A 26,851-nucleotide genomic window follows, 5' to 3' on the forward strand; every position below is an offset into this window, starting at 1 on the left:
GATATACAGGGTAAGGCTCACCTTCCCACATATCAGAGCCCTTGTGCCTACTATCTGTACCGCTCTCTTTCAGGGGTTTAGAAAACTGATTTGTCATTGGTGCATGTCAAATTGTAGTAAAGCAAGTTAGGTAGGCTCATGGGCTATATGTTTAGGCCCAAGTAGAACACGGGAACCCTGGGTGTTTGACTGCAAGGACACCACCCAGAACCTGGAATAACGATCCAGTCAGATGGAATGTCTCTCTCCCTTAGACAGTGCTGCAATAATGCTGGGCTCCAACTCTCCTTTTTCAGTATTTATTTTTCAAAATTTTATGTCACCAAAAACATATTCTTCCTCACAGACACTGCCATTTCCAAGATATCCGCTGATGAAATCTATTTTATATTAACTGTGGTGCTACTTTTTAGGGAGTTGTACAAAATGTCTTGACAGCTTTTAGGAAACTTAATAGTTTTAACTAGGAGATATTAATTTTACAAGATAGTTTCAGATGTGTACATCTGTATCTTTAATTTTCTAAAACAGAACATAATTTTTTATCTTGGACTCCCATTCCGTGTGATACAGAAAAATTAATCTAGTAATTACCAAGGAGATTAATTCACACTCACATGCTCTCCCTTGCTCTCCTTTGGATGGATATCAGTGATAAGGGAGTGAGAGATGGGGGACCCATATAACGCCATGTGCCTGAGTTGGTAGCTCCTGAGATGGATAACTGCTCCATCTTGTCTTTGATCATAGGGATCCTTCCCCACTGGTGTCCAGAGTTATCCTCTAAGGTGGCCGCATGCCCATCTAGTTTGCTCAGCTCATGCTGTCATTCACGTTTTTTCCTGTGTGGCATGATTCCTTTGGGTTGTTGGCTGAGCCCTTCTCAGGGTATAAGGAGGGTCCAGCTACTCTCCCACACCCCTTTGGGGGCCACAGGAAACAAAGCTATCATTGAGTTCTCTTCCCCAATCATCTGTACAACCACCTCTTCTCTGTTGACCTCATATCTCTATGGGGTTAGCTGGCCTCCCTAGATAGGAAGTACACCTAGGCTGCCTCATTCTGTTTTCTTAAAGCTTATCTGGTGTTCTACCTCCAACCAGTTTCCTTTCTTTCAAGGGCATTCACCTTCAAGGAAGATGACATGGACCTGGGACTTCTCTTAGAAACCACATATCCTACACCTACAGTCCAGGTAACCCTACTGTATTGTCTGAGGGCTGGTTATTTTAGCTGGAGAAAGGGGAAAAAGTTTTTTTGGGCTGGTCTTATTTGCCTACTGGTTAGGCTCAAATTTTTTTCTGAATGCTTAGAAATATTTTTCTCTCAAGTGTAGGTTTAGTGTTTAGTAATCTCATTTGAATCTAAAAAGCTAAGCAACTGCCTTGCTTTTGCTTGATGTTTCAACTGTAGTAACCCCAGTTTTCCCTGGGGCAGAGCATGCCTTGGACTTCAGAGTAGGAAAAGGCAGTAATGTGTATGGTGTTGATGGTATCAGGAAAGACCTGGTTAATGTCTCAGAATGTCGTTCTGCAGTACTAGCAATAGACCTGTCACTGTACCGAGTGCCTTAGACCCATGTAATCCTCAAAAACAATCTCTATAACTATCAAGTACTGTATTCTCATTTCCAGATAAAGAAATGGAAGCTCAGAGAGAGGCTAGGTAACTTTTCAAAGATTCGAGTTATATGTGGTAGAGAAAGAATTGAATCTAGGATAATCTAATTCTAAAGCCTTCATTTTAAACTTTAACAATGGTCTCATTACCTTGGTGAACAACTGACTCTCCAGGGGGTTTGTTAAAAATAATTTTGATAAAGACCCACCTCAGGAGATCCTCATCCAATTGGTCTGTGATGGGGTCTGGTTGTCTGTAATTTAAACAGCCTCTGCAGGTAATTGAGATGCACACCAAAATTTAAGAGCCAGCTTTGCCACTTGTTAACTGTGTGATTTGGGGAAAATTACTTCTCCTCCAGTGCCTTGGTTTCCTCAGTCATTAAATAGGGCATGATTTTTAATAATCTATGTCTCAGAAAGCAATATTTTTTTAGCGCTTTTCCCCAAATCTAGGTTGATGCCTAATTTGGATCCTATGGTCTCCTGCGTTCCTAACCACCTGGAGGCCACATTATTAAAGTAAATTGAAATTAAACTGGGGGATATAATGATGATGGCAGGTAAAAGAGAAGTAGATCAATGGTTTTCAATCTCGATGCGTTTTAGAAATATCTAGAGAGCTTTAAACAATGCCCAAGTCAAGGTCCCTTACTATTTTAGAATCTTTGGGATTAGGGCCCAGTCATCAGTATATTTTAATCTCTAGGTGATTCCAAGTGTGTGGCCATTGGGTCCCACCCCAGCTCTACCAAGTAGGAACTCTTTGGTGGTACCCAGAAATCTGTATTTTAACAAGCCTTCTACAAACCTCAGAACCATTCCAGTCCTCCCCATGTCTAGGCTTATGTTTTTGCTTCTCTGCTGAGTAGGGTATGACATGAAAGCAAGAGAGAAGTTGTATTAACTCTTACTTTAAGTACAAGGAGATCAATAATACATATTAACTTAGTATTTATTCTAGCCAGACCTGCCCTAGACTGGTAGAATGAGGGTCCTTCTGCCTAAATGCCTGCTTTTCAAGGAGCAGATAATCCTGTTAAGAGAGGCCCTACTCTCAGAATGGAGACCCTGTCAATATTTGCCTAAAATATCCCTTCTCTGCAGTCCTTACTCTGCCCTGGAAGCTTCACTGAGGCCAATAATGCGTAAACAAGTTCCAAACCAACCCATCTGCTTTTCATTTCCTGAGTTGTGCTAAAACGAGTCTTTTAAGGTTACTTAAAATATGTCCCTCTACTCCTGCCCCGCCCCCTGGGTCATTTGCTCTGTGTCCTCAGACCACCTCAGCTCCTGCCTCCTCCTCCACCTGGGTCCTTTCTGCACAGATCTTGGCTTCAAACAGTGCTCACAGTTATTCCTGGCATTTGCTTTTTTGGCTTAGTGTATATCCAATGATATCTTTTTCTTCTCCTGTTTAAAGCACTGTCTTCAGTCTCCTCATTTGTCCTTTTCTCCTCTGGCAAGTGTACTGCTATCGACATTTGAAAGTGGCTTGATTCCCTGGAGTCTGGTAAATGGCCTTGCTGCTAGAATTAGCGTGAATGAACTGTGTGCAGAAGCAAGAACATGGGCTAACAGGACTTGGTCTCCTGGGGCTCAGATGTTTTTCTTGGGACCTTCAAAGTGTACTGGAGAGGTTGGCATGCACTGGGGCTTGGGAGATGGGACCTGATGGGACCTAAATTTGAGTGATGACTCCTTGTGACCTTAAACCACTGTCAACTTTCTCTGCTTCTGTTTAGCATCTGTTAAGTAGAGACCTTTGCCACTAATTAATGAAGTGAGAGGCCCTATTTAGTTGCAAAGAATTGCTAGGTTGTAAACAAACTTGGAAAGACTGGTTCCGGTTGAAATTGAGGGGTGTGAAAGGTGCCCCTATATTCTCCTTTCAATATCAGAGAGATGCTGCCTCCTCTTCATCAAGGACTTAATTTGGACATTCTTGTAGGGCAGAATTCCAAATCTCACATCCTCTCCTGAATGAGCTGTCCTGTCCTGTACTTTTCAGGGTCCTGCTAACTACAGATTAGGTAAAATGATAACAGCTGCTATTGTCCTAATGTATCTTCCTTCCAAATCTGTCAACAACATAAACTTCTGAGTGCCCTCTTTATGCTAAGTATTGTACTTTAAGGCTCAGTTCAGGCCCTTAAGAAGCCTATGTTGCTGTTGATATGTGCACATGCAAAGATAATAGCTTGAGACCTTGCCAAATGAACCAAAGAAATAACAAAGATTATAAGAGTATATAATTATTCAAGAAACATATCGAGCACCTATTACATGCTGTGTTTTATTGTAAGCACTGAGGCTTAACCAGTGAACAAAACAGATGAAACCCCTAGTTTCTTGGATCTTAGGTTCTAACGAGACAAGAGAGAGTGTAAAGAATAAATACAAGTGCTTTGAAAAAAAATAAAGCAGAGTAAGGGGATTTTTTTTTTTTTTTAAGATAAGAGGTCAGGCAAGAGTTTTTGGATAAGGGGGTGTTTAAGTCAAAACTTGAAGAAAGGGAAAGAGCAAGTCATCTGAATATCTAGAAGGGTTTTCCAAGAAAACTGGATAGCAAGTACAAAGGCTCGAGGAAGGAGTGTGCTTGGTGTGTTCTCAGAAGACAAGTAGGCGAGTTTTGCTGGAGGGCAGTGACCAAGAGGACTGGGTACATATAAGGTTAGAGAGGTGAAATGGGTCAGTCACAGAGTACCCTGCAGGACATGGTAAGGACTTTGGATTTTCTTCTGAAGCCATTGGAGGGTGTTGAGGAGAGCAGTGACATGATCTGAGTTACATATTGGAAAGATCTCTCCATATGAACACAGACTCTAGGGGTGCAAGAGGAGAAGCCTGAGACCAGTGAGGAGGCTGCTGCAATAATTCAGGGGCAAAATAATGGTGGCTTGGACCAGAGTGATAGAACTGAGAGTTGTGAGATGAGTTTGGATTCTGAATATATATTAAAGGTAGACAAGATATCTAAAGCATGGATTATGATTAAAGACAGAAATTAGGGATGATTCTATAAAGTTTTTGATAAACTCAAGATTTTATGTTCATAGAAGGGTGTGGCTACTTCTGGTTAAGATAATCAGAGAAGGATTAATTAAAGACCCAAGTTTTGAGCTGTGCTTTGAAAAACTAGGAGGATTTGTGGCTTCTAAAAACTCTCAGTGGCTTAATCTGAGACCATTTGGTCTACCTGGATGCCCTGTCCCCTACCCCAATCTCACTTCTTTGTTTTAGGAGCCTCTACTCCAGTGACCCAGAACTCACTCAGCCCAAGGGAGGTGCATCTTGGTTTTTTAGGCCAATCATGTACATTTCTTGGTCTTGCCAGGAATAGGTTTAAAAAATGGGCTGGTTTAGGAATATACTACAGTTCTGGACAAAGGAACATAAAAGAGAACTCCGCAGAAAGGGCTTCTGGGAAATTCTCTAAGTCTAAGATGCTCTGGACTAGAGATGTTGTGTTGTGTAAAGACATAGTGCATGAGCTGTGGTCACCCTCTTGCAAACATAAAGGGAGAAGCTCAGTTGAACAGCTGGCATGCTGAGGGTGGCAGAGGGGAAAGGCTGCAAAAACATGGTTCCTGGAAGTAAGTGTTGAGCTACTGAGTTACCCACCCCTGGAACTATGCCACTTCTGGGCTTCTAATTATGTGAGATTTAAAAAAAAAAAAAAAAAGATCATCAAATGTTTTTAAGTTAGGTGGTTTGTACTTGAAGCAGAAAGTACATCATTTTAGAAAAGCAATAAAGACTGCAGATGAGAAGACTCAGCAAAAGCAAAGATGCTTTGAGGTAAGACTTTCTTTGAGACGAGAAGACTCAAAGCATATTTGGAAGTGAGTAAGTGGAATAATTTGGCATTTGTTTATAGACTCATTCAACAAATATTTGTTGCACCCTACCATGTACCAGGCACTGTCGTAAGATCTGGGATGCTGCAGTGAACATGGCAGAAGAGACAGGATCCCTTTACCTGTGGAGGAAAGATGGGCGGTAATGAAGAAAACATAACAAGAATAATTTCAGGAAGTTATAAGTGTGACGAAGGGCAAAAATGCATGATGTGATAGAAAATGACTAAAAGGGCTACTTTAGGTTGGGAATGGTACATTCAGGAGACTTAAAAGGGGAAAGAAGTTGGCCAGACTGAGAAGGTGAAATGGGGCTTGTGTGGCTAGAGCCTAGGGAAGGAGGAGAAAAGAGGCCAGAGAGAGAAGCAAGGCTTTGGGGCCAATACAGGCATGTGGATTTTATTCTAAGCCAGAAAGGAAGTCCTTGGAGGGTGTTAAGCAGGGGTGTAATAAGACCTGTTTACATTTGTAGATCTGTCTGGTGGCGTCACGGATGGACCCAAGTGGAGGGATGTGGGGTCAGAGGAATATAAGTCTGGGAAAGCAGTCACTTCCAAGCAACTTCCTTTCATTTCAAAAGCTCAACCCAACGTTGTGATTCATTTGGGAATTTCAGGAATGGGAGCAAGGGCATTGTGGCAATAATTATGGCAGAGGTCCTTTCCTCTTCACAGCCATCTACTTACCCTTCCTCTTTCTTTTTCTAGGAAAAAAAAGTCAGCTTTGTCACAACACTAGATACAAAGAATGTAGTCAATTAGAAATAAAGGTGATTCCCCAAGATATTGGTCATGTTAGGTTCAAGAAATTCTAGGACAGTACTATTCAAAAGAAGTAGAATGTGAGCCACATAGTTTAAAATTTTTAGTAACCACATTAAAAAAGTAAAGAAAGTAAAAAGACAAAATTAACTTTAATGGTATATTTTACTTAAGCCAATATATCCAAAGTATTATCTTTTGGTATGTAATCAATATAAAAATTATTAATGATCCATTTTTCTTTCTTTTCTTCCCCATAAGTCTTTGAAATTTGGTGTGTATTTTAACAAATTTGGTGTGTATTTTAACACTTACAGAACATCTCAATTTGGCTAGGCATATGTAGCTAGTGGCTACTGTATTAGACAGCAGAGGCATAGGAACATGGGCTGAGAAGGCCTCATGTGGGGAGACCATATTAGGATGGAAACCCAGACTTTAGCAGTGGCTTGATGCTTCTGCTGCTCTGCTCTGGATCCATTCGCTAAGAGAGATGCGTTAGGTAAAAGGACATAAACATTTTTAGGCCTTTAATTATTTTCCTAATCTACTGCATCCGTTTATGATACCCACAATGAATACAGGTGCCAATATCATACCAACTCCAGATTTGAGAATTTGTATTTTAATTTTGGGGAAGGTTAATTTGGTAACAGAGTTAATTTAATAGCACTAATTTAGTTAACTAATTTAGTGAAAAAAAAAACCCATGTTTTAAAAAATCTATTTATATTTGATAATTAGTAAAATTGAATATTTTTATGCATTCATTAATATTTGTTCTTTTATGAATAGTTTTGTTACTGATCTATTTGGATATCAGCTGAAATCTTAATGATTCTTATCAACTTGTGTGAGTTCTTGAGATGTCAATAATATAAGTCTTTTTTGGTCATTTTTTGTAAATATATCTTGTATGTTGTTTGTCCTTTATTTTAATGATTTTTTACATGTAAACTTTTTTTCTAAAACTTTTTATGTCCTCAATACTTCAATCTTTTCTCTATAGTAATACTACTGTTTCCGATTGCAATGGTATAGAGTTACCTTTGCACTAGTGTTTGGATAAATATTCAATTTTATTTTCTTTTGGACATCATACTTTTAAGTGTATTTAAGTCTTTAAATCAAATAGAATTCACTTTGATGTGTAGTGTAAAATAGGAATCTAAATTTTTCTTTTTCTCTCAAATTGCTGATCAGTTATTCCTCCACCATTTATTGAAAAAATCTTCATCTCATTGTATTGTGATATTTTCATCAAACACTGACACTTTTATAAAAACTCATATGTATTTATGATTTATTATATTCTAGAAATCTATTACACCAAGACTTCACTGTTCTGTTTTTGTTATTTTTTAGGTTTTTACTTTTAGTAGATCTGTTCACTCTTTATTATTCTTCTTTCACTTCCCTCCCCCAATACATTTTCTTTCTTACCTGTTTAGAATTTTTTCTTTCTCTCTTTCCTTTTGTCATATTTTAAAAACAACTTTTTGGATTGGTTGGTTGGTTGGTTGGTTATTTATTTATTTATTTATTTATTTATGCCAAGATTCTGTTAAATCTGTAACTTAAATGATAGGAAACAGATATTTATGTAATATTTAGGCTTCTCATCCAAGAACCTCTATTTTTTCATTCACTCACATATTTTCAGATACTCTGGAAGGTTTTGTAATTTTATATTTGTAAAGAAATGTATGTATAATGTATGTGTGTTTGCATCCATATGTAGAATCTTAGATTGGGATCCATAGAAGCAACCTCTGACTTCCTTCCACTTAATTCCCCTCCTCAGGGCAGCTGATGTTATCAGTTTCTTGCGTATCATTCCAGACAGTTTACACATTTCAAATACCCCTCTGCCCACCCCCAACCCCCAACCCACACCCAAATAACAGCACACTGCCGTGTATAATTCTGCATATGGCTTTTTCTCACTTAATATTTATTTGATGTATTTTCATATCAATACATATAGTATTGCTTCATTCTCTAAATGGCTGCATATAATTAAAAATAAATATAACATCATTTATTATTGGTCCCCTACCTATGGACAATTAGGTTTTTTTAGGCAATTTGTATATACAAACAATGCTGTAACTAGTATCTTCGTGCATGTTATTTTGTGCACATGGAAGAAAATCTGTAGGCTTAATACATTTTTAGTTTTGAAAGTTATTGCTGAATTACCTTCCATAGATTTATGCCACTTATTGTCCCATCACCAACAAAAAACAAATAAGTAGGTTGGTTGCTCCTTGATCTTTGTCAATATGGAAGTGAAAATGGCATCTCATTGTAGTTTTAAAGTGCTTTTCTCTTTAAGAGCGAAGTTTGAGTTATCCACATGTTTAACATATGTATCTCATCTTGAAGCTAACATTTGTATCGCAGTATGATCTGACCTTTGCATCTCAATTCTTGCCTTGCAGAGAACCCAGAACATGACTTTTAGATCTCCATAGCTTTTGCATCGGTTTTGGTTCATTTTGACTGCAAGTAACATGAAACCCTGACTTGACTGACTTTAACGATGAGAGAAATCTTTTACCTATATGGCATCATATCCTGGGTTAGAGTGGCTCAGAGGTTGTTTAATTCAGCTACTCACCATTGTCACTGCCTCCTTCCAACTAGATTATCTCATGGTTATAAGATGGCTACGTCACAGCCAGGCATCCTATTGAGACAGCACAGAATCCAGTAGAAGAAGGGCCGTTTTTTACCATGAGTCTTTTTTTAAGAACAAGTAAACTTTTCCTGAGTCCTCTCCCCAGAAGGTATGCCCTTGAATTTCATTAACTAGACTTGGGTTTTATGCCCATTCCAAAACTAAAAACTGGCAAGAAGCCTGGGACCATCATAACTGGCTCATGTTAATCAGGATTTCCCCCTGAATTATATGGAATGGCAATGGAACTTCCCTGCCACCCCTGGCTCCCAATTGGGACACTACCAACAACAACAAAAAATATGCGGATTGATTGTAGGGGGACAATCAACTGTAACTGCCACAACTTTGCACGTGTTATTCTCTTTGCCTGATAGAATCCTTCTCTATTTATCCTCCCGCCTAACTATTTGTCTTTAAGCATAGGCTCGAAGTGTCTCCGAGGAAACCGTCGTTGCATCCTTTCGGGTGGGTAGGTAACTCCCTTCTGTTCCCATGGCAGCCTGTGCCACCCTCATCAACTGCATTGTAATTCTGGCTCCACTTCCCTGTCTCCCACCACTATGCAACTTTTTGGGGGCAAGGTCAAGGTCTATTTTGTTTCTGCTTTTCTAGCCCCTAGGACAGTGCACAGAACAGACACTTAACTCATGCTTGTTGAATGAAATCCATCTGCTAGTATTTTATTTTAGAGTTTCAAGTCTAGATTCACACCAGAGATCAGCTTCTAGTTTTGTGTTTGTGAGTGATTTGTTTGTTGAGCTTTGGAATTAAGATTATCCCTTGTACATAAAGCAAACTGGAGAGTTTCCAGTACAAATTGTTTAACTTGTGGATTATTGGTTCCTTAAAAGTCCACGAGTTCAACAAGTATTTCCTGAATACATATTGTGCTTTGGGCACTAACCCAGTTGTCTCCTTACACAGGAATAGTGTGAGAGCTCATCTCTGAATGTGGAGTTGATGTTTTCAGGCAGCATTTTTCAAACTGCAGGTCAGATCTGTTCGTGGGTAATGAAATCAGTTTTGTGGTCAAAATTATCATCAAAAGGAAAAAAAAAAAGAATACAGCAGAGCAGAACAAAATATATCAGAGTCTATCACTCTTGGTAAAACTTTTGGTATATATATATTTATGTGATGTATTTATGGGATGTCCTGGGTCAAGATATAAAATATGTTTTTTTACTGTGGGTGACATTCAAAAAAGTTTAAAGCCATCGCTCTAAGGACCAGTGTATTTATTTCCCTTTTTCTCTTTGAAGAATGTATTTTTCTACTCCTAATACCTGGGCTTCCTAAAAAAGAGGGAAAGACAAGGCTTTGGGATTCTTTCTCCCTCACCACACTCCCACCCCACTGGTTGCCCAGCCTTAGATTCAGTTAGCCTGGCACAGACAGAGGCAGAGGCAGAGGTTTAATCCTAGACTCTAGGACTTATGTTCTCAGCAGCCTTGGGCAAGTCACTGAACCTTTCAGAACATCTGTTTCATTCTTATGAGATGGAGATAACAACAACACCTGTTCCATAAGGCGATTAAGAGGATTGGATGAAATATGTGAGAATATTGTGTTGTTTAGTAAACTCCCTCCAGTTCCTCAGAGGACAAAAGCAAACAGCCCATGAGTTAAAAAAAAAAAAAAAAAAAATTGTCTCCTAAGAAGGGGGAAAGACCTCAGGGAATGGCCCCACAGAGAAAGTTAGGGGACTCTGAAGCTTAGGAGCTGCAGATATTTTTAATCAAAAAAGAAGGGAAGTCAGTGAGAAAAGGCCAGGGCTGTCCCATTCCTCCAGTGAGGAGGTATTTTTTACGTCTTCATGGAATGCACTGTCAGGGGGTGTCTGGAGGTGCTGACAGCGCACACTGCTCAGTTGCGAGGGGGAACTGTCAATTAGCTTCCCGTTCCATAAACTTTGGTAGAAGGACTGTCCTCCCTTTACCCCTTGCAGGAGGTGTTGCAGGAGTCACCAAGCCTGGAGATCACGCAGGTTGGAAATTGTGGTTAAGGGGTGAGGTGCGGGTAGAGTGGGGAGGGGAATTTAAGGAGAGAAAGCCAATCTGAGTATTGAGGAGTCATTCCTCATACATCTGAAATCCTCTCTTCTGTGACTGTCTCAGCAACAGTCACAGTGGACAAGTTGGGAACAGGCTCTCCTGCCTGCTTATTTTCTTGAGCTGTAAGTAATGCACTTCTCTGGAAAGCTCCACTGGCTTCAAAGGCTGGGCCTTCCTGTCATCAGCTGTGTGAACGGGAAGCCATAGATGTGTATTCTTAAATAAAAGTTTTACGTGTTCGCTCTTCCCCCTGAATTGTTGAGACCTGGGAGAAAGATTCTATAGGGGATCCTCTTTTCCCACATCTCATGGCTTGTTTGTTTTGTTGTTTTTTTTCCCTGCGATTCTGTCCTTAAGGAGTCCGATCCAGAATCTTGGTGCCTTGTCCCTTGTTCTCTGGCACCTTTCAAACCAGTCTTGGCCCGGAGGGTGTCCAGAGTTGCCAGAATGCCCAGGGGAAAGAAGCAGGGAAACAGGAAGGGCAGTCAAGGCCACTGCCAATACCCGGGAAGGAGAAAAGCTTCCGCCACGTGTGAACAGCTGCAGCTCCCTCAATCTTCCAGCACAGCCTTTTTTTTTCTTTCTTTCTTTTCTTTTTTTTTTTTTAGGTCAACATTTGTCTTTAGTTGTGATTTCTTAAAGGTTAGCAGTGACCTTTAAAACCACCGAGTCCAATAGCCTTTTCTCAGGCCTTATCTGCCAACCGACAGCCCCTCTTACTTAAATGCTCACCCCTACTTATGAGCTGGTTTTCTCCCTACTTCTTTCCAACTCTTTCTATGGTTCTTTTCCCTTTTTCTGCATCCTAAATTTATAACTTCTTGAAGCCTCTCTTTAGCCTTTCCCCCCCCCCCCTCTACTCTTCCTTTCTCTGGCAAACTTTTTTTTTTTTTTTTGCGCCAAGTAGTATTTCAATTGAGACTTTTTTTTTTTTTTTTTAAATAGTATCTAGCTTAGGCAAAGGGAGGGTTTACATTATAACGTGTCTGCAGAGCTCAGTGTAGAGTGAGTGTGAGTCTCAGCTGGAGCTGAACTCAGGACCAATAGGCTTCCAGGAAGCCGGGCAGAGCTGGCTGAGGCACTAGTCTCTGCCTTTCTGCACGGCTGCTCAGTCTGTTTCCTGATATTTGCTTCTCTCTCTCCTCCTCTCCTTCCCTGGGCCACCATCTTACCAGAGGCTTCCATGACCACTTTAGTGATTTCCTTCCTGTTGGTTGTATGTATTCTCCAACCAAGTTTTCTTATTTCAACAACGTGCCCTCTGCTGTGGGTCCCGTGCTTCAGGGCCCATTCCACTCCGGCCCACTTTGGCTGAATCTCTCCAAGAGCCACATCAATGGATGGTTCCTACCCAAAGCCTCTGTTACCTTTCTAGAGCCCATTTTTCTGGACCTGCGACAGTCTTTTCTCCAGGCACATTTTCCTAAGGACAGATCACACCAATATTGTACTTATTCATCGGTCTGAAATATGCCCAAGGGGTGTTTGCTTGTTGGAGAGGGTTATGGTTGGGTGGGAGTGAGATCGTGGATGAAGCTTGGACATGTCCATGTGAACATGCTCAAGGCTTCCTGTCACATGGGACAGAGCCTTGGTTGAGAAGAGTGGAGGTGGGCCAGCAGCCAGGGGCCAGCTTTCCCTCACTCTACCATGTCTCAGCATGGACTCCAAGAAGTTAAGGAACTCTGAATTTGAATCTGGCCTTCTGCATTGTAATGAAGGATTATTTTTCAGTATTAGGAGAAGGAACATATTTTGTTTAATAGTTTACTAGTTTTATTTGTAACTTTAGACATGCAGCATGTGGGCCTTCTTTTGTATTTATGCCCTGGGCCCCTTAGACTTTAGGGGCAAATCTGTATTTTACTATGGCAAGTTTTTTGTTTTTTTTTTTTGATATATGTATTCCCTAAACAAAGCTCTGATTATATCATCACTTGCCTCAAAGATTTTGATGATGACTACTACTGCCTACTGGGAAGAAAGCGGCTCTGGTTGTTCATTATTCTATGTCAGATGAAGCAGACAGCCAGGTGGGAGTTGCCTTTCATCAGAAAAAGGGTCAGGTCAGGCTCAAGTCGACAAGGGAGCAGCTTGCTGCTTGGAGCTCGCTGGGGAAGCTGAGAGGACAGAAGCCAGGGCAGACCGACAACTAGCAATTGACGCTTCAAGCAGAGATGGTGTAAATTCATGCAGACAAGGGTCAGAAAATCAAAGGCAAGTTTAAGGTAAGCTGTCAAGAAGTGGCCAGTCTGAAATTGTTGAGAAGAGCAGGGCATGCACCAAGGTAAAGGGCGCTTGATTCCTGAGGTCACCTTTTGCCCCTGTTCCAGATTTTCTTATAGTTCCCATGAGCTGGAACTTGTCCTAGCCTAATTCATGCAAGATCCTTCTAGGAAGTGGGAGTGGACAACAAGAACAAAGCACAGTCCTCAGCAGTACAACAGCGATAGCTTCTAATGAGCAATGCAGAATAGTAAAGAGCATACTATGTAATCAACCTCCTATTGAATATTTTTAAAGGGATCAAATTTGGGAAAGAATTCATTTAGACCAGGGGAAAGGATAAATGGGTGGGACTAAAGTCAGGGGAGGTAGACTGGAGCAACATAGTATTTCTTAACCTTCTCTCCACTTCCGAGGCAGAGTCAGGTGCTTATACTAGGAAAGAAGATGCCAAACTGAATCCTGGTTAAGGCTTCTGCTGGGCGCAGCTCTGTCTGCTGAGCACAGCAATTTGTGAATTCTCCTTCCAGATGTGCAAGGATCAAGAGCTTCACAGAGGAGCTGTTGTTGAGCTTGAGAGACAAATAGGTAATTTTAAAAATAGAGGACAAGGAGGAATGTATATTCTAGGAAAAGCCTTGAGTATGAAACTGAGAAAAAAAATGCATGCACAGCATTCCAGGACTTCAAAAGCAGGCCTTAAAGACAGACACACCAGATATCAGGCTGTTTTCTACATAAAATTGTTTTATCTCACACTCATTGACATGGGCCCGAATGGAGGAACATCCTGGCACTTTGGAGGGGGTGCTGATGTCTTACAAGGACTGTTTGGTGAGGAGTCCACTTACCCAGTGCTTCTTCAACAAGCACACATCAGAACCACCTGCCAGTGTTTGTTCAAGATGCAGAATTTACAAAAGCTACTTTACTAAAGGACTTTTTTTTTTTTTTTTTTTTTTTACTAACTTTACTAAGGGAAAAAAATAATTCCACTTGCAGAAGCTTAGGAAAGAGCAAAATTAAGTCAAAAATATCCCCATAATAACAAATAGTAATAAAAGCAAAATGTTCTAAAGGTTATATCATTTAGGGTCCTGGAAAAAAAACAAAGCTTTATATTTGAGAAGAGTGTAAGGGCTCTATTTACAAAGTGTAGTTTGGGCTTAGAAAAAGTGTAAAGGATGGCACACTACTCTTGCGCTGGTAAGTGCAGGAGCCATGGCCACCAGTAGGCCTCCTGAAAGGGCAAGGGGGAGGGTGGGAACCAGTTAAAGGAGCCTAGAAAGAAAGCTGATGGAGAAGGACACCTGGCGAAAAGGAACCAGAGAAATAAATGCAGGAGTCCTCCCTTATCTGTGGGACATGTGTTCCAAGTTCCCTGGCGGATTCCTGAAACGATGACTGACACTGAACGCTATATATGCTGTTTTTTCCTACATGTACATACCTATGATAAAGTTTAATTTATAAATTAGGCACAGTAAGAGATTAACAACAATAACTAGTAATAAAATAGAAGACTTATAGCAATGTATTGTAATAAAAGTTATGTGAATGGCTTTGGGGCCATTATTAAATAAAATAAGGTTTACTTGAACACAAGCACTGGATACTATGATAGTCGATCTGACAACCAAGATAGCTACTAAGTGACTAACTGGTGGATGGTATATACAATGTGGATACACTGGACAAAGAGATGATTCATGTCCTGGGCGGGATGAAGAAGCATGGTGTGAGCTCATCATGCTACTCAGAATGACATACGATTTTAAATTTGTGAGTTGTTAATTTTTAGAATTTTCCACATAATATTTTCAGGCCGTGGTTGACTGTGAATAATTGAAATTGTGAACAGGGAAGACTACTGTAGGCCAACCTCATGGGCCAACCCTCCCAGAGGCTGGAAGGCAAAGGGGGTCCCCCAGTGCAGTTTACGATGTTTGGCCTCTTGGGGCAAAGAGCAAATGGAGAAATGGAGAGTGGATCATGAGGGGAAAATGGAGAAAATCCAACATCCATCAGCGAGAACTAAAGAACCAGTGTAGCTTGTGTCTCTTAATAAACACTGAAGAAAACAGTAAAGCAACTTCCTTTTTTATTATCTTGTTTATATTATGCTGTACTATGTTTATAGGGAACATATTATTGTTAAGTGTTATGGTCTCATATTGAGGGAAGGGAGTAGAATCCTTTGCCCCAGTCCCAGACCTACGGCATCAAGTCTTACTCTAGAAGGCGCCCAGAAATCTGAACTTTAAATAAACACTCCGAATGATGCACATACAACTTTCAGAACCACCGAGCTATGAAATGAAAGGCTGAGCAGTAATTGCTATCTTTGTAGGAAAGTTATCTTTTAGGGAGCAGTTGTCTGTGTTGAGCAAAGAACTCTGCACCAAGTATGTACGCATGTGGGCAAGGACAGGGCGGGAGAGCAGACGAGTGAGAACAATTGGTTAGTAAGCGGGTTCAAAGCTCTAAAACTTTTTTTTTTTTTTTGCTATGATAATGTTCAACTAAGAGCTTATTAAATTAAAAAGAGTTCTAAGAGAACTTGGAGCAGGTGAAACATTAGGTTACCACAAGAGTGTGACCTCCTGAGGAGTCCCTGGAGCTCCACCACAGCATCTAAGTTCTCTTGGTCCCTGTCAGGGCTGCTCAGAATCCCAGAGTCTCCCAAGCCAGCTTTGTCCTGAAGAAACATCTAGAGGGACACCTGTGACCTGGCTTCACAGGACCCCACAATTCTCTGAGGTACAAATGGACAGTCAGTCACCATGATAAGGCTCTACCTGCCCTCGATCCTGAACCTTTGGTACTCAGTCTAGGAGGCCCCTTCTGTTAGTTTCCTGGTCAGCAGTTTCTAGGAAGTAAAAGTTACTTGCCCAAGGTAACCTTAAGCTGTTGGGGCTAGAAACAGGAAGGCTGTGCTGAGGCAGCAGGGCTCTGGCGGCTGTTCATACGGAGGTCATTGACTGGGCCTTCTGCCTCTCGCAGTCTTTTCTTTAGTCTGCTGGTGACCTGTAAAGTTCAGGACAAGGCAGCGGAGGCCCGCAGGGTCAGCCTGGCTTCCCCTAGGAGGCCAGTGAGTTACCTGCAAAGGGGAAGTTTAGCTTGGAGGCCTCGGGGCAGGGAAAGAAGCCCCCTAACTCCAGAAGTCAGGAAATGTTCATTATATTCTATGTAAAGGCACCCCCAGTGCCTTCTGAGCTGACACAGAGAAGGGCTATTTATTTCTCCATGATGCTTGTCTGAATTGGCAAGCTTGCGCTGGAGCAAGGGAAAACAGATCCAAGACAATCATGTGATGGAATTACACCTGCTGAGATAAAGAACCGTGAGGCTCCCCAAGCAAACATTCTTGCAGACTCTGCATTGCAAACTCTGGCTCAGGAGGGACTGGGCTAATTTGTCTTTTGCCAAGTAAAGGAGAATGGAGGAGGGCAGAGCCTGGCAGCTTCTCCAGCTGCCTGATGCTTTGAGAATCACTCTAACTACTCCCTTCCCCCACCGCTGCCCTCCCACTGATGCCTAAATAACAGGTATGAATTTGCTCTACTTCATCAAGAAGCAAAGAAATACATATCTTTGTTATTTTTCCAAATCAACTGAAATCTAACTCCATGACCCAAATTGTTCTGGCTGATGGGACCCTCGACATTAATTATGATTGAAATTCTGTCTTTCCTCCAATGGGCAGTACTAGAATCCAGGGGCCTACTTGGTAACAGAAAAATGGCACAGGGGTAGAAGATAGTCAATAAAATAGCCACCATTATTAATATTAATTTTTTTTTGTAACTAGATGAAGCTATTGGACTAAAATGTTTCTAATCAGAGTGTTTACTTTGCCTGCAGGCTCTGCCATTGGGGGGCCCTTGTTCATATTTTCAAGGTCATGTAATTAGAGTTGTCCCTGAGGCATTAGCTATGTGCCAAGTTTGGGGTGGGGGGTGGGTAGAAGGAGCTTTGAGGAAACTTTAGATCTTCATGCCATCATCTGGATTAGTGTCCCCGGTTCTTTGCTATAGATAATTAATATTTACTCATTTCCATGTGTATTACCACATAAACAGCTTAGAGCATCCTTCTCCTGACCCCAGATTACTATTGCTAAGACTCTCCTGACACAGACATTTGGAGGCTTGCCAGGCATAACTGCTTCCCCAGAGCCTCATGACCTTCAGAGCCCTGCACAGAAGAGCACAGGTCTCCACCATTCAAGGATGCCTCCCCTTTAGTGTCCTCCTGGACTTGTAGAATTCAACTCTCTCCCTCATTCAGAAAGCCCCAGCTTCTCTCCATCCATCCTCTGGGGTACTTCTAATTTAATTCCTTCTTGGGATTCACCCCTGAATTATAGAGAAGCCATTAGCTAACTGCTGCTACTCCATAAGACAAAGCCAGGAGCTGAGACCCCTGAACACAGAACCTTGGCCGATTTGTGGGGCTAGGAGGCCAGGGAAAAGAAAAATAATTTTTTTTCTTATAGAAAGAAAGAAATGAGCCTCTTTGGATTATCATGCCCGAAATTCTGTCACCAGAGAGACACTCTAAGGGATCCTAAGATGTCACCCTTGGGAGCGGTCAGAAAGCCCCTTACTGTAAAGAATTCATCTGACACTGCCACAGTGAAGAGTATGGGGGTGATCTAGCTCTGCCCCACTTTACAGTCAGGTCCAGGGGCTGGCTTTGTGGTTGGCTATGTCTGGTGATGCTGACCAGGAACCTTCTCTTCTTTCTGTTGAAGATAAGCTTGTACGTTTTCTGTGGTTTGTTAGTACTAGGCCACCACATCCTAGACAGGTAGCAAGGTGGGGGTGATTAGCTCAAATATCAAACCACCTGGGAGATATTGCTGTTTAGTAAGAAACAAAGACCCAAAAGATCAAATTTAGAATGACGAGAGAATCAGAACAGTGATTCACATATCTGGCAGAGGCATTGAGGGCAGAGGCCTCCTTCGGAGCCCTGGGATGGGATCAGAAGTGATTTCATTAAATTCATACTGTCAGGGGCAAGCACTGAGACTAAGTTCTCACCAGAACTGCCAAGAGCCACTAGGCAGCTCTTGGGTCCCAACTGGATTAACAGAAGCTTTGAGCAGACTGGCTGGAAGCAGGTGTCTTCACTTACTACCTGTGTGACCTTGTGTGCCTCAGTTTTCCCATCCCTGAAATGGGGATGATAACACACCTACTCCGTAAGAGCATTCTGAGGATTTGTTAGTGTATTTTAAGCACTTGGAAGAGTGACTGGCACATGGCAAGTGTCTTATAAATCTTAACTGTTATAGTTATTGTGGTTGCTATCTAAAACCAGGTAAATCACAGCGCCAGGAGCCTCAGGCAAGCCTCTGGAGTTCCTACTAGAAACAATTATTTATACTTGCTCCCGGCCTGTTTAGGGTTACTGATGAGACAATAGCTGTCAACACTTGGCGTTTCTCTGGAAGGGGCAAAATACCCAGATTCACCACCAGCATCTAGATGACAGAGGCCATTACTTTGGGGCTGTGGTCGAAATATCCCTTTATGGCCATGGTTTGAGGGCCTTTGAAAGGCTTTTTGGTCCCAACTCATCTCCATCAAGGGCTTGCCTCAATGCCTAAAATTGTCTCCAGTGCTTCCAAGACTTCCGAAGAGGCAATCAATCCAAGCTGCAGCCAGACTGTGCATGAATCCTGACTCTGTCCTCACTCACTGAGAATCTTGGAGAAGTTACTTAATCTCTGTATCTCTGCTTGCTCATCTGTAAAAGTGAGACTAATGAAAGTACTCTCTTTATGGAGCACTTGAAAATGAAATGAAAAAGTGTATATAAAGGTTTAGCAAAGTGCCTGCTATACCCTGACCACTCAGTAACCTGTGATGATGGCAGTTTTGACCAGAGAAGCCATCGATTAGTGATTTAATATTTATTAATCATGAATATGTAATTTTTATACATTTTATAATAAACACTTATTAAGTAGGCAAAAATGTTGGAGAAGTAATACAATGAACACCTTATACACACCATTTAGATTTAATAATTGCTTTATCTGTGACTTTGCTATTTTTGGTGTTGTGTTTTCCTGCAGTTATTTTGCTATCATGTGAGTATATATATTTTTCCTCAATCATTTCAAAGTAAGCTGAAAGCATTGTGGCATTTCACCCCTTAATACTGTGGCATATAGCTCTTCCAAATAAGGAGATTCTCCTACATAGCCACAGTACCATTACCACATCTGAAACAACTGAGCGTGATTTAAAAATATTATCCAATACCGAGTTGCTATTCATACTTTTTCTGTTGTCCCCAAAATATCTTTTAGAGTTGTTTTTTTTGTTTCTCCAACTAGGAACCAATCATAGTTTATGCATGCATTGTGTTTGGTTGTGTTTCTTTAAATCTGAGTACCCTCCCCATCTTTTCTAAGGGCACTGACTTTTGAAGAGGTCAGGCCACCTGTTTTTACAGAATGTCCCACATTCTGGATTTGTCTTATGGTCTCCTTGTAGTGCTGTTTTCAGTGAAAATTTTGAAAAAGGGTGAACGAATCTGGAGCTTGAACTGGAGTCCTTGGGCTATCCCAAGGACTTAACCCTACAGCCTACAGAAAATGAGGGAAGAAACCAAAAAACAAGGTACACTCAGGTTTTTGAAATTCTAAACCTATTAAACACTAACTTCCCATTCTCTCCTCCCTGCCAGCCCTTGGCACCATCATTTTAGTTTCTGTGTGAATTTCACTCCTCTAAGAGCCTCATATAAATGGAATCATATAATATTTGTCCTTTTGTGACTGGCTTATTTCATTTAGCATAATATCTTTAGGGTTCATCCATTTTGTAACATGTGCCAAAGTTTCCCTTCTTTTAAAGGCTATATTTTATGTTTTTCCCACATTTTGCTTGTCCATCCATCTGTTGATGGACACTTGGGTTGCTTCCATCTTTGGCTATTGTGAATAATGCTGCTGTGAACATGGGTGTACAAATACTGTTCACTTTCTTGCTAGGCACACTCACTTTTACCTGTTGCCCTGGGGCTAGCCCTCAGATAGGCTCTAGTAACTGGTAATTTTAGAAATCATTTCTCTTTCCATCATTCTCTCCCTTTTACCAAAATCTAACATAAAACTGCTCCTTCAGTCTTGCAGTTATTTGGAGCTTATAGCCATCTACACCGGCAAGAGAAATCTGGGCCCTACTCAAAGCAAATATTTCTACACTGCTTACTGTGGCAATTATGTTGATTACAATATCAAGATGTAATCAAGCCAAAAGCTCCAAGATTTTAAAGCCACTAAATACAAAAAGCCAGAGATACCTTTTCAAATCAATTTAATAAATTTTAATGTTAGGCTTCCATACGAAAAGGGGCTGGCTTTTTAAGGAATTTATTCTAAGAGTCCAAATTAACATGTGTGGTTTATTTCGAGCTACCACGAACTTTGAGAGGAAGCAAGGCAAACTCTGAACTGGATGATCAAGAAATGGGGATCCAGTGTCAGAGCTCTGCTGATACCCATGTGACCTGGGGCAAATTCTCAACTTTACTGTAAGTGCCTCAATTTTCTCAGCTATCAAATGGGAGGTTGACTTATGGCCCTCAAATGCTATGGTTACCTGAGCTACATTTTATCTATTTGCAAAAACCAATAATAAGGAGATAGGTATAGAAATGGGAAAGCCCTGAAGTTGAATTCCAGCTTTTCTACAGATTAGCTGAGTGATTGTGGAAGATCCCTTAATTTTATAAGCCTAAATTTTCTCACTTGCAAAATGGCGATGGTAAATGCAGAACAGTGATAAAGAATATAAATAATGAAGTATGGCGAAGGGCTTTGTAATTTTAAGGTACTCTAGGATTGCATGAGAATGATTATATGGAGGATTTTAAGCCATAAGAGCTCTATAAATGTAAGGGATTACTATAGAAGTAAGGACACTATTCTTAATAACGTGTACAAACTCATAATATTTTATATTAGAAATAGATTATAAATCCTGCTCCCTTCCATCTAAGAAACTATATTCTATTGGCCTTGGGTATTTCATTAAATTGATTCGAATGTTGTGGTAGATCCTCTCTCATCCCTACTTTGTGAACTTATAACAGCTGTTTGAAAATGTTTTATTTTGCTTCAGAACTTGTTGCAGCATATCTTGTTACAGCAACCCTCCAGCCTGCCAATGGAGCTTTGGTTTTGCCAGTTGTGATGACTCTAAAACTCTTTGTCAATTATTTTTAGTCTTGGAACGCTTGAATGTCTAGTTGGGTTGCATGCTGCTTTAACCACCAAAGAGTAGATTCCCAGGCTTTGCCGTGTTTTAGAATCTGCATTTAATTATGGTTTTTAAAAATGGTGTTCCTCACTAGAGCTTCAAATAGTCCCTATCAATATTTGTTCACTAGTCTCTTTACAACCACACAATCTTCTCTTCTAAGGAACTTCCTGTGTTTCTACTTACCAAGGGGGACTGTTTGAGAAAAAGAATATAGGAATAGATGAGCTCAGAGTTGAGCTAATGGTTCATTTTAGAGTCAAGGGTGGTATGCCATGCTAAATAATTAGTATGCATAAGAATCACCTGGAATTTATAATAAAAGTGCAGATTTCTGGACCTTGACCCCAGAGATCCTCTGATTATGGATTTCTATGGTGGGTCTTTTAGACACACTCCCTAGGTGATTCTGACGCAGGAGTTCCACATTTCTACAAACCTGGTGGAGAGAGAGCACTGCTTTTCCTATTGTTTTAAGCAAGTTGCCTCCAGACCAGCCACAAACTTACTATGCTCAGTCTCCATGTTTATAAATGGCTGTGAAAACAGCAACTGCTCTCTCAACCTCACAGATTTGAAATAGGAGTAAAATGAGACAATAGACCTGAAACCATTTTGAAGAGTAAAGAACTCATGCCAGTGCAAGGCACTCTCATCCTTCTCAGCATTCTGTTATCTCAATGCAGCAGACCCCAACTGGCAGCCTGTCCTGCCCCCACCCCACTAGGCACTGCCAGGTATCCACCTGAAGGGAGGGAAGCCCCGCTGATCTGCCTTTGTCTACTTAGTCCAGACAGGCTCACCTAGGTTTATGCCCTTTTACTTTCTTTCTTATTTTTATTTTTCAATTAGAGTTCACATTCAATATTATTTTGTTAGTTTCAGGTGTACAGCATAGTGGTGAGACCTTTTTATAATTTATGAACTAGTCCCTTCGATTAGTCTAGTACCCACCTGGTGCTATACATGTTATTACAATATTATTGACTATATTCTCTCTGTTGTACTTCACATCCCTGTGACTATTTTGTAACTACTAATTTCACCCAGCCCCCAACCTCCATTTTCACTGTTTTCACCTAGCCCCCCAACCTCTCCACCCAGGTTTATGCCCTCTTCATAGAGGAGTACTACAGAACCACACATATATCTGTCTGAAACCAAAAATGGATCTGGGATGATCTTCTATTTAATAGGCCCAAGTCCTCCTTAAAATCTAGGTACATCTGCATCATTAATGGTCCCATTACTTGTATTTTCAACAATGTTACATCATTCCTGGCCCATATGCCTTCTCCTAGAGCCAGGTCTTACACTTGAGAGCTTACAGTTCACACCTACCCTCATGCTTAGTGTTCCCATGTACCGTATGCACCTTTTGAAGTTTATACCGATCAATTTTACATTCATCTTTTCTCCCTCTATTCTAATTACTTTGGCAAGAAGCTTTCCAGGGTATTTCACCCTTTTGGGCGAATAAAATAACAGGAGTCTCATTTCCAGTTAAAGCCAGCTAAAGACAAAGTTAAAATCCAGTTAAAGACAGTGCCCTTATCTTTTAGATATATATGGCAGCCTGCCTGCAAGGCTTTCAACTGCTTGTGGCTTTGTTAAATATCCTGCAATTTCTTTCTCCTTTTTCTCCTCTTCCTTATGATTAAAATTTTTTCTAATTAAATTTTTAATTTTTAAAAATTTTCAATTATAGCTAACATACAATAATATATTAGTTTCAGGTGTACAACCCAGTGATTAGACATTTGTATAACTTATGCAGTGATCACCCCAGGGAGTCTACTACCATTTCATACCAGAATATTCTGCAGTTTCTGATGAGCGAGCATTTGTAGTCACCCTAAAGAGCAAAGAGGGGCATAATTATCCTCCTGAGGCCTAACAAATTCTTTTCCTTTCTGTCTCTTATTCTTTTACTCGTTCACTCAACAAATCATCATCAAGCACCTAATATGTGTCAAACATTGGAGAGACAGCTCAAGATAGACAATATTCTCATCCAATGGAGTTTATACTCTCATGGGGAAGACAGACAATTAAGAAACAAGAAAATTCAAGATAATGGTAAATATTAGGAAGAAAGTGATACACTGTTGTGTTGTGCAGAGTGAATGGGGCTGGAGAATTGCTGCTATAGACTGGGTAGTCAGAAAGGCATCTCTGAGGAGGTGACATTTGAAGTGAGACTTGAATGAATTAGCTCGGGAAGGTATTGCACAAGCTTTTTCTCTGATGCTTCTGTGTTATTTTGCAGGGGAAAGAAATCCTTATGCTCCGATCATGACATTCTTATAGGTTACTGCTAGGATATACACAACAGCCCACCAGAATGAGTACTCAGCATAAAACCTGCCATTGCTCTTTTAGTTAGTAGTGGCAAGTGAGCCAAAGGATTGCTCAGAATAGATTTCTGAAAAGGCCTATTTTATCCAGTGAAATTAAGCAGTTTACCAAAGTGTTATGCTTTTTAGAACCCTAGGAAAGGACTCCCACCCCTCAACATATCCTGGACTTTCCAACTAGGCCCTGGAGATTGCAATTCTTTTTAACCAGTTTTTCATTCTACAGCCAGTTAAAAGACTTAACAAGCAATACCCTCAGGAGAAGGAGCCAATTAGCCCTGCATACATGCTATGGTTCTAAAGAGGATGCAGGCTCTTTCTGTAAAAGGGAGGAGGGGGGAGGAAGAGATGTGTGCTGGAGACAACTGGAAAGGGAAGAGATGAAGAAGATGGAATGGAAGGGAGAGAAGGCTGTGTGTCCTTGAGCAATTTATTAACTCCACAAGGGATTGAAACTTTTCTGGACTTCTCCAGAGCTTGAGGAAATCGGGCATACTTGGAGTTAGTCAGAGGCATCTCTTTAAGCAAATAATTCTTCATCTTTAAGAAAGAGCCAGTGGGTAAGAAAGCCACAATGAGATGAGGCTTTTAGTATGTGACCCTGTCACCTGTCAACCGGTGGGGACCTCTGTGTGAAGTCTAACTGGGCAGGAGGTGGGGTGGGTAAGGTGTAAGTAGGAATCTGGAGGAGTCCTTCCAGCCCTGAGCAACCTACCCTCATCTTGTTACCCTGGCCCTAATTGGAAGAGTGGAAAGAACCTCAGAAAGGGATGGAAAGAAAAGGCTAAAGAGCTTTGTGGACTAATTCAATGAATATTTAGAATAAAAACTAACCCAAATAAATCCCAAGGCCCTCAGGAGGCTCATTTTCCCAGAATCATAATCAAAGAAGGTAATCCAGGAGCCAAGAGAAATTAAACTTGCATTCCAATCTTTAGAGATGCAAATCTCTAAGAGGACAGAAAGAGAATCTGATTCATAACCCAGAGGACATGTCTCAAATTCCCCTTTCTCTCCTCTTTAATCTGCATCTGACAGAGACTTTTACCCACCAAATCCCCTAAATTGTCCCCAATATCCAGACCATGCATTTTATTCCCCCTCTTCATTTACTCCTCTCTTTCCTCCCACCTTTCCAATCTTATTTCTCTTATCTCCAAACTCTGCATAACGAAAGGCTGCAAACCAAATTTAAAAGATAGGGCTATCCTTAGAGCAGTGCTGTTCAATGGAAATATAATGTGAGTCATATACGTACTTAAAAAATTTCTAGTAGCCATATTTTAAAATGTAAAAAGAAACAGGCTCATTCCTGGGTAAGAATGAGGCACTAAGAAGCTGACAGGAATTAGGGGTGTCAGATAAAATACAGGATGTTTAGTATGATTTAAATTTCAGATAACAATAATTAACATTTTAATATAAGTATGTTCCAAACATTACATGGGACATACGTATACTAAGAAATTATCGGTGATTTATCTGAAATTCAAATCTGCTGAGCATCCTGTATTTCTTTTTGCTAAATCTAGACACCTTCGGTAAGATCTGAGTCAACTAGTGGGACCCCAGTTTTTCTAGGGCCTATCAGTTTTCTCTGAGAAAAATCCTTCAGTTTGCCCTTTAGGACTATAAGTCCAGTTACTAATGTGCCACAAGCAATCGTGGGAAGGGATCAGTGTGCAGACTCTTGAGAGCCACCGTCTACTTCTCTTCAAAATGTGTCTGGTGTTTCTCCTGAACAGAATCCCGGAGGAGTTGGGGAGGGGCAGTTGCCTGGCAGGGAGGGTTTGAGAGGAGAACTAGAAGAGATTTAAATGTGTTGTTATACAAACTTTCAACCAATCCTCCTGTTTTTTAGGCCTGCCTAGCACTTGAACTTTTGGAGATACCCATTGCCCCCAGCGCCTTGGGTCTTTCTGGGATTCTGACACTGCAATGGATTTGTTTTTCCCATAGGTTTAGGTCTTGGCTTTCTCTGAATATTATTTGTTTCTCTCATTTGCCATGTCTTTGTCTAGTGTTTTTAATCTTTATGGCTTTATGTCATCATCGATGTAAGGGTGCACAGACCTGTAGAAAATTTTTATAAGAATTTATTTGAGCCAAACTGACGATAATACCAGGAAGCAAGAACTCAAACACTCCAGTGAATGACAGTTTTGCAGCTTCTAGTATACATTTGGAATTAAGCAGGGAAGGGAGATTATATGAAGGTAGTGTTATGCCCCGACTCGTATCTCCACGAACCACCAAGAAGCCGACACCGATGCAAGAGCAAGAGGGAGTTTATTTCAGACTCGAGTCCGGACCGCAGTCCGCACACCGCCGCAGCAGTGAATAGGAGACGGCCCCGAACATGGGGCTTCAGGGGTATTTGAAGGGAAAAATCGTAAGCATGGGGAGCGATGTCTTGGTGTTATAGGATTGGTACAACGAGCTTGTCGCTTAGCAGGATTGGCTGGGTGATGGCGCCAAGGAACAAGGCGGGGAATTTGGAGAGTTACTTTCCATAGTTGCTCTGATTGGCTGAGTCTAGGGTGGGGTGATCGTCTCACTATCTGTGGCTTTTCCCGAAACTGGCCTGTGCTTAAAATGGAGTCTTATACCTAAGATGGAGTCACTTTGGTTGTTCAGTAGGAGAAAACAAGGTAAGGATTGGATAACAGGATAATTAACAAGATTATATGCTCTCTTGAGGGTGGTTAGGCTTCTGAGGGGTCTGAAAAAGAGGTATTTTAAAGAGGTAACCTAGCCGCACAAACACAAGGGACAGGGCTTGCTTAAGGCAGAGATAATCTTTTATTAGTGAAGTTATAAGCCGGAAGTATGACTACCCACCATGACCTGCCCAGTTAGGAATTTATGAGCAGATCACCCTGTGAAGTTACTTTTGGTTAGATTTATTATTGCACTCCTTTATCATCTACGTTATTAAAAAATTCATTTGCTGAATTTGTTTTGTGAGAATAGAAATAAATATGAGTATTCAATCTGCCATGTTTA

The 26,851-nt window shown here is 40.9% G+C and overlaps 1 protein-coding gene across 1 annotated transcript in view; it reads left to right on the top strand.

Annotated features, from left to right (window-relative positions):
• FUT8 (fucosyltransferase 8) overlaps positions 1–26,851 on the top strand; it is a 265,395-nt gene that overhangs the window by 24,888 nt on the left and 213,656 nt on the right. The window contains exon 2 of the mRNA XM_036217863.1: positions 1,120–1,195. The gene's annotated coding sequence lies outside the window, so the exon portion shown is untranslated. The remainder of the gene's footprint in view (positions 1–1,119; positions 1,196–26,851) is intronic.

The sequence above is a fragment of the Rousettus aegyptiacus genome, unplaced genomic scaffold, assembly GCF_014176215.1.
Source record: "Rousettus aegyptiacus isolate mRouAeg1 unplaced genomic scaffold, mRouAeg1.p scaffold_m13_p_3, whole genome shotgun sequence".
In the NCBI taxonomy this organism is placed as follows: Eukaryota; Metazoa; Chordata; class Mammalia; order Chiroptera; family Pteropodidae; genus Rousettus; species Rousettus aegyptiacus.